The sequence below is a fragment of the Nymphaea colorata genome, chromosome 1, assembly GCF_008831285.2.
Source record: "Nymphaea colorata isolate Beijing-Zhang1983 chromosome 1, ASM883128v2, whole genome shotgun sequence".
Lineage (NCBI taxonomy): Eukaryota > Viridiplantae > Streptophyta > Magnoliopsida > Nymphaeales > Nymphaeaceae > Nymphaea > Nymphaea colorata.
Window position 1 is genome coordinate 11,870,147 of NC_045138.2, and position 7,528 is coordinate 11,877,674.

Genomic DNA, 7,528 nt, shown 5'->3' on the forward strand with positions numbered 1-7,528 from the left:
ATGCTGAGGTCATTTGCGTGTAGATAGGCATTGTAACTCTTGATTCAATTGGGTATTTTGGCCGGTTGACAACCAAGTTGGCTGTCATGTTTGAGATCCTTCAAATCTTATGTTGGTCTTCTCATGGGTTTCATGCATGTGTGGTGGACTTCATGCTTCATTTTGTAAGAACTTGAAAGGTCATTGAAAGTCATTGGAGTTGACAAAATATTTCTTTGTAGGTCTGCCTTCATGTTTGACTTCATCCTGCTTGCCCCTGAAACAGTATATTTTTTATGCTCAACTAAAATTAGTTTATAATTATCAAATTTACAGCAGCTTTTGGTGAATCTCAATGAGTGCAAGTGAGGTTTCATTTCAGAGAAACATTCAATATGAGAATTAGAGAGTACATAATACTAATTCAAGGTGAAGTTTTCTTGCGGACAAACTGTGAAAAACTGGAACTACAAAAATGAAAACAAAAAGAAACTAACTTGCAGCAGAAAGGGCAGAATTGACCTGGTCCTGCTCAAGATCTTAGCTCGTAAGGAGAAATTTACTAACAAACATAGCAAGAGTCTCCAGAGTTTCCTGTTGCTTTAGCCAAGCAACAACATTTCTAGCTGATTTCAAAGGAAGCCATGTTAATGCATGGAAACATCATAGTCTCATACAGAAACTCAGTAAGACATTGAAGAACAAAATTTGAAAGACATTTCATGTGGCCCTTAAACATTTGAGTGGGACTGATTAGCACTCTGGTTGTAGTGTGTTAACTTGATGCTGAAATGGGGTGGTGAGCTTTGATGCATCTCTTGGTGATCTTCATGTGACTGACTATTGTGCAACATGGTAAGCTATAGAGACCATATTCTACGATCTGCTGAACTAACTGCTTCTACGATCTGCTGAACTAACTGCAAGAATTTGGAGTAGATTAAACATGATACACAAAAGCCGTCAGTCTTGAATGTATCAATACTAATACCCAGCAGCAATTACAAATGTAGGAGAAACTCAATATATTTCTAATCAAAACAAATATTGTAAAAAGAAATGGCTGTCTAAAATAAGTTGATCCAGCAAGTGAAGAATAATAGCCTGGCCAATAATCTACTTTTTCACCTTCGATAGTCAACTTGTTCCATTAGTTCGTGTCAACTAACGAAGCATGTCTCCCTGCTCCTATTGTGTCCAGCATGTCTCTCTGCTCCTATTGTGTCCATAAACACGTAACCCCTTGGACCATCCCATACTAGAAAAAAGTTACAAAAATGTTTGTCAACATACAAGAATGAAACCACTTAACTGAGGACAATACTATGCCTTACTTAAATTATTTTAAACAAATGAATAAGCATAAAATGTAAATTATTGGAGAACCTTACCAAAGTTCATAACCCAAAATCAGCATATCTGGATGTGGAAAGCACGTGAAAAGACATCATTTTAATAATTAAAAACTGCATATTAAAGCTTACACAAGGTCAATGCAGTTTCACCAAAAACAGGAAACAATAACAATAAAAGTTGCAGCAAATACATACGTTGATCAATTATGTTTTTATCGAGAACAATCCCCATAGTCAATGGTCAAGAAAGGAAAACATGATGACGACGCATAAGATATGCAGCATCTTCTTTGGAACTTCCAATAATCCTGCCAAATTACAGAAAGAGGGTGTTAGAATGTATGTATCCCATATGTATACATATATACATTTATATATATCACATATATTAGTCATCTAATATATGCTTTATATATATATATATATATTTTATATTTTGGGTACTTAGGACACTTATGTAATTTTCACTTTCTTTATGTATTTTTTCTTTATGTATTATTTTCTGTTTTCCCCTTTTATCCCTCTCCTTTTTCTATTTTTCATAGAGGGAGACTAGTCCCAACGGCTAGATTTCTAGCCGTTGGGACTGCCTCCTCCTTCTTCTCTTTGGCCCTCTCCTCTATAAATAGGGCAGCTCTCCCATTGTTTTAAGTATGGCTTTTTAGCCTACTTCTTGTATCTCTTTGTGTGATTAATTTAAGTTCTTCACCTCTTGTTTGAGGGTTTGTGAGATTGACTTGTTGGTGAAAGCTTCAAGGCTGATATTACTTGAAGAGGTTGTTTCTTTGGGCCTGATTTACATGGTATCAGAGCCTCGTCTTTGGCTCTTTGTCTTGCTGCCATTCAAGATTGAAGGTTCAGTTTTTATTCTTGCGTTGGAGCTGTGAAGCACTCCAAGTGTTCGAGATATTGCTTGCTGCAGTTTTACACAAGAAGAAAAGTGTTTTTGCTGGCTTCTTTTTGGTGATTTCTTGACGAAATCTAGCTTCCTTGGTGGTGAGCTCGTGGCTGTTGAAAGGGTGACTGGTTTCTATCATTGTTGAGTTTTTATCCTTGCCGTGGACTTCTTTTCACGTGGTTGCCATCTTCTTCATAACTTGTAAGTGGATCTACCTTGTTGATTGTGCCCATGGATGACAAAGTCTCTTCTCTTCCTTTTCCCAAACTCTCATCAACAAATTACATACAATGGGCTAGAACTATGGAACACTTTATTCGTAGTAAAAGCCTTTGGGGACTAGTTGATGGGACAAAACTTGAACCACAACTAGTCCTTACGAAAGTTGTTGATGGAAGGGCTATGGAATTGGATGCAACCGAAAAAGAGAAGGTAATGGCTGAATACAACAAAAAATGGGAAGAATGGAGTGTTGGTCATCACAAAATCATTACTTGGATCTTGACTTGTGTTGACAATGCTACTAGCGGGCAAATCTCTAAATTAAATTCTGCCCTAGAAGCTTGGGAATATCTAAAGAAAATTCATACCATGAGAGATGTTGCTTATATGCATCATGTTCAACTCAAAATTCACAATCTTCAACAAGGAGATATATCCATTAAAGATTATGTGGCTGAAATGGATCAATTATATGATGAATTGAGTATTTTTGAACCACATTGGACACAAGATCTTATTCTTAGAGAAAAACAAATACAACGTGAGAAGTTTTACAAGTTTATCATAGGTCTTAGACCGGAATTTGATGGTGTCAAAACCGCTTTACTTCATCGTTCTAAAACACCATCTATGAATGAGGCTATTTCGGAACTTCAAATGGAGGAAAATCGTCTTTGTCTTGATAAAGAGAAAGTCAACAATGTGCTTGCCACATCTAAATTCACAATGTACAAGAGGACAGGCGTTTTTGTCTTTTGTGAACAAAATGGGGTAAATTCCCATATTTCACCTAATAATATTAAGTACTTATAACAGTTTATCATACCAACTTTGCTGGTCATGCTTAAACAGTAGAATCATGGTGGCTTTAATGTTGTTTGCATCTGAAATAGCTGTATAGAAAACCAAGAACATGTTGTGGCCATACTCCTTTCTTTGTGCTCTCATAGTACTGGTCATCATGACTTGGTCTTAAGGGAGGGTATTATCCCTTCTCTTGTTAGTGTTTCTGTTACTGGAAATAAAAATGGGAAGAAAAGGTGCCCTCAAATTGCTCAAGTATCTGAGGGACCTGAGGCATAGCTATTTTGAGGAAGACATGACACCTTATATGAATGTTCGGTGTGAAATACTAATAACTCAATAATCCTTGCCCCATGAAAAGAAGCTAGTGATAAGCATAAGCATCATTTCTTCGTATGCTTAGTTGACTATGCTTGTCTTTTGAGTTTTTGAACAAACACTGGGGATGAGAGAAGCAATTACATGCTGAGGTCATTTGCGTGTAGATAGGCATTGTAACTCTTGATTCAATTGGGTATTTTGGCCGGTTGACAACCAAGTTGGCTGTCATGTTTGAGATCCTTCAAATCTTATGTTGGTCTTCTCATGGGTTTCATGCATGTGTGGTGGACTTCATGCTTCATTTTGTAAGAACTTGAAAGGTCATTGAAAGTCATTGGAGTTGACAAAATATTTCTTTGTAGGTCTGCCTTCATGTTTGACTTCATCCTGCTTGCCCCTGAAACAGTATATTTTTTATGCTCAACTAAAATTAGTTTATAATTATCAAATTTACAGCAGCTTTTGGTGAATCTCAATGAGTGCAAGTGAGGTTTCATTTCAGAGAAACATTCAATATGAGAATTAGAGAGTACATAATACTAATTCAAGGTGAAGTTTTCTTGCGGACAAACTGTGAAAAACTGGAACTACAAAAATGAAAACAAAAAGAAACTAACTTGCAGCAGAAAGGGCAGAATTGACCTGGTCCTGCTCAAGATCTTAGCTCGTAAGGAGAAATTTACTAACAAACATAGCAAGAGTCTCCAGAGTTTCCTGTTGCTTTAGCCAAGCAACAACATTTCTAGCTGATTTCAAAGGAAGCCATGTTAATGCATGGAAACATCATAGTCTCATACAGAAACTCAGTAAGACATTGAAGAACAAAATTTGAAAGACATTTCATGTGGCCCTTAAACATTTGAGTGGGACTGATTAGCACTCTGGTTGTAGTGTGTTAACTTGATGCTGAAATGGGGTGGTGAGCTTTGATGCATCTCTTGGTGATCTTCATGTGACTGACTATTGTGCAACATGGTAAGCTATAGAGACCATATTCTACGATCTGCTGAACTAACTGCTTCTACGATCTGCTGAACTAACTGCAAGAATTTGGAGTAGATTAAACATGATAGACAAAAGCCGTCAGTCTTGAATGTATCAATACTAATACCCAGCAGCAATTACAAATGTAGGAGAAACTCAATATATTTCTAATCAAAACAAATATTGTAAAAAGAAATGGCTGTCTAAAATAAGTTGATCCAGCAAGTGAAGAATAATAGCCTGGCCAATAATCTACTTTTTCACCTTCGATAGTCAACTTGTTCCATTAGTTCGTGTCAACTAACGAAGCATGTCTCCCTGCTCCTATTGTGTCCAGCATGTCTCTCTGCTCCTATTGTGTCCATAAACACGTAACCCCTTGGACCATCCCATACTAGAAAAAAGTTACAAAAATGTTTGTCAACATACAAGAATGAAACCACTTAACTGAGGACAATACTATGCCTTACTTAAATTATTTTAAACAAATGAATAAGCATAAAATGTAAATTATTGGAGAACCTTACCAAAGTTCATAACCCAAAATCAGCATATCTGGATGTGGAAAGCACGTGAAAAGACATCATTTTAATAATTAAAAACTGCATATTAAAGCTTACACAAGGTCAATGCAGTTTCACCAAAAACAGGAAACAATAACAATAAAAGTTGCAGCAAATACATACGTTGATCAATTATGTTTTTATCGAGAACAATCCCCATAGTCAATGGTCAAGAAAGGAAAACATGATGACGACGCATAAGATATGCAGCATCTTCTTTGGAACTTCCAATAATCCTGCCAAATTACAGAAAGAGGGTGTTAGAATGTATGTATCCCATATGTATACATATATACATTTATATATATCACATATATTAGTCATCTAATATATGCTTTATATATATATATATATATTTTATATTTTGGGTACTTAGGACACTTATGTAATTTTCACTTTCTTTATGTATTTTTTCTTTATGTATTATTTTCTGTTTTCCCCTTTTATCCCTCTCCTTTTTCTATTTTTCATAGAGGGAGACTAGTCCCAACGGCTAGATTTCTAGCCGTTGGGACTGCCTCCTCCTTCTTCTCTTTGGCCCTCTCCTCTATAAATAGGGCAGCTCTCCCATTGTTTTAAGTATGGCTTTTTAGCCTACTTCTTGTATCTCTTTGTGTGATTAATTTAAGTTCTTCACCTCTTGTTTGAGGGTTTGTGAGATTGACTTGTTGGTGAAAGCTTCAAGGCTGATATTACTTGAAGAGGTTGTTTCTTTGGGCCTGATTTACATGGTATCAGAGCCTCGTCTTTGGCTCTTTGTCTTGCTGCCATTCAAGATTGAAGGTTCAGTTTTTATTCTTGCGTTGGAGCTGTGAAGCACTCCAAGTGTTCGAGATATTGCTTGCTGCAGTTTTACACAAGAAGAAAAGTGTTTTTGCTGGCTTCTTTTTGGTGATTTCTTGACGAAATCTAGCTTCCTTGGTGGTGAGCTCGTGGCTGTTGAAAGGGTGACTGGTTTCTATCATTGTTGAGTTTTTATCCTTGCCGTGGACTTCTTTTCACGTGGTTGCCATCTTCTTCATAACTTGTAAGTGGATCTACCTTGTTGATTGTGCCCATGGATGACAAAGTCTCTTCTCTTCCTTTTCCCAAACTCTCATCAACAAATTACATACAATGGGCTAGAACTATGGAACACTTTATTCGTAGTAAAAGCCTTTGGGGACTAGTTGATGGGACAAAACTTGAACCACAACTAGTCCTTACGAAAGTTGTTGATGGAAGGGCTATGGAATTGGATGCAACCGAAAAAGAGAAGGTAATGGCTGAATACAACAAAAAATGGGAAGAATGGAGTGTTGGTCATCACAAAATCATTACTTGGATCTTGACTTGTGTTGACAATGCTACTAGCGGGCAAATCTCTAAATTAAATTCTGCCCTAGAAGCTTGGGAATATCTAAAGAAAATTCATACCATGAGAGATGTTGCTTATATGCATCATGTTCAACTCAAAATTCACAATCTTCAACAAGGAGATATATCCATTAAAGATTATGTGGCTGAAATGGATCAATTATATGATGAATTGAGTATTTTTGAACCACATTGGACACAAGATCTTATTCTTAGAGAAAAACAAATACAACGTGAGAAGTTTTACAAGTTTATCATAGGTCTTAGACCGGAATTTGATGGTGTCAAAACCGCTTTACTTCATCGTTCTAAAACACCATCTATGAATGAGGCTATTTCGGAACTTCAAATGGAGGAAAATCGTCTTTGTCTTGATAAAGAGAAAGTCAACAATGTGCTTGCCACATCTAGGCCGGGGGCCCACTTGAGACCTTATAGACCTCCTCACTTCAATCGTACAAATGAAGGAACAAGGAGAAAAATTATTTGCTATCATTGTCAAGAAGAAGGACATACCAAGCCAAGATGTCCAAAACTTAGAATTTTTGATAAAAGAAGCAATGTTGCGGCTCAAATTCAAGAAGAGAAGAAAGAAGCAAGTTCATTCCAACTTGAGCAACTCATAAGTGCTCTTCAACCTTTTCTAAAAGGAGGAAGCACACCTTCGACTTTGGGAGCGACCGTGGCATCTACTTCTTCAAGTAAGTACTCTTGGATTATTGATTCGGGTGCATATTTTCATATGACTCCTTATGAATCCCTTCTCACCGAATGCACTAAAAATGATTCTTATTCCTTTGTGAAAACGGCGGATGGTACCTCTCTTGAAATTGATTTTATTGGAAATCTTGACCTAGCTTTTGGATCCAAAATTTTAAAAGTACCTCAAGTAAGACATATTCCTAAATTAAACTTAAATTTATTGTCCGTTTCTCAAATAGCCGACCTTGGTTTTGATGTAATCTTCTCACAATCCAAATGTTTTATACAGGATCGGATATCCAAGAAGATGATTGGGGAAGGTTTTAGAACAAATAATCTCTACT

At 36.6% G+C, this 7,528-nt stretch overlaps 1 long non-coding RNA gene across 1 annotated transcript; it reads right to left on the minus strand.

Annotated features, from left to right (window-relative positions):
• Positions 1-350: 350 nt before the first annotated feature.
• LOC116246112 (uncharacterized) lies at positions 351-7,048 on the minus strand. Its single transcript, XR_007574381.1, has 8 exons — positions 5,250-7,048; positions 5,091-5,165; positions 4,828-4,957; positions 4,197-4,619; positions 1,530-1,642; positions 1,371-1,445; positions 1,108-1,237; positions 351-899 (listed from the first exon to the last, which is right to left on the minus strand). It is a non-coding gene; the product is annotated as an uncharacterized LOC116246112 (long non-coding RNA).
• Positions 7,049-7,528: the final 480 nt, after the last annotated feature.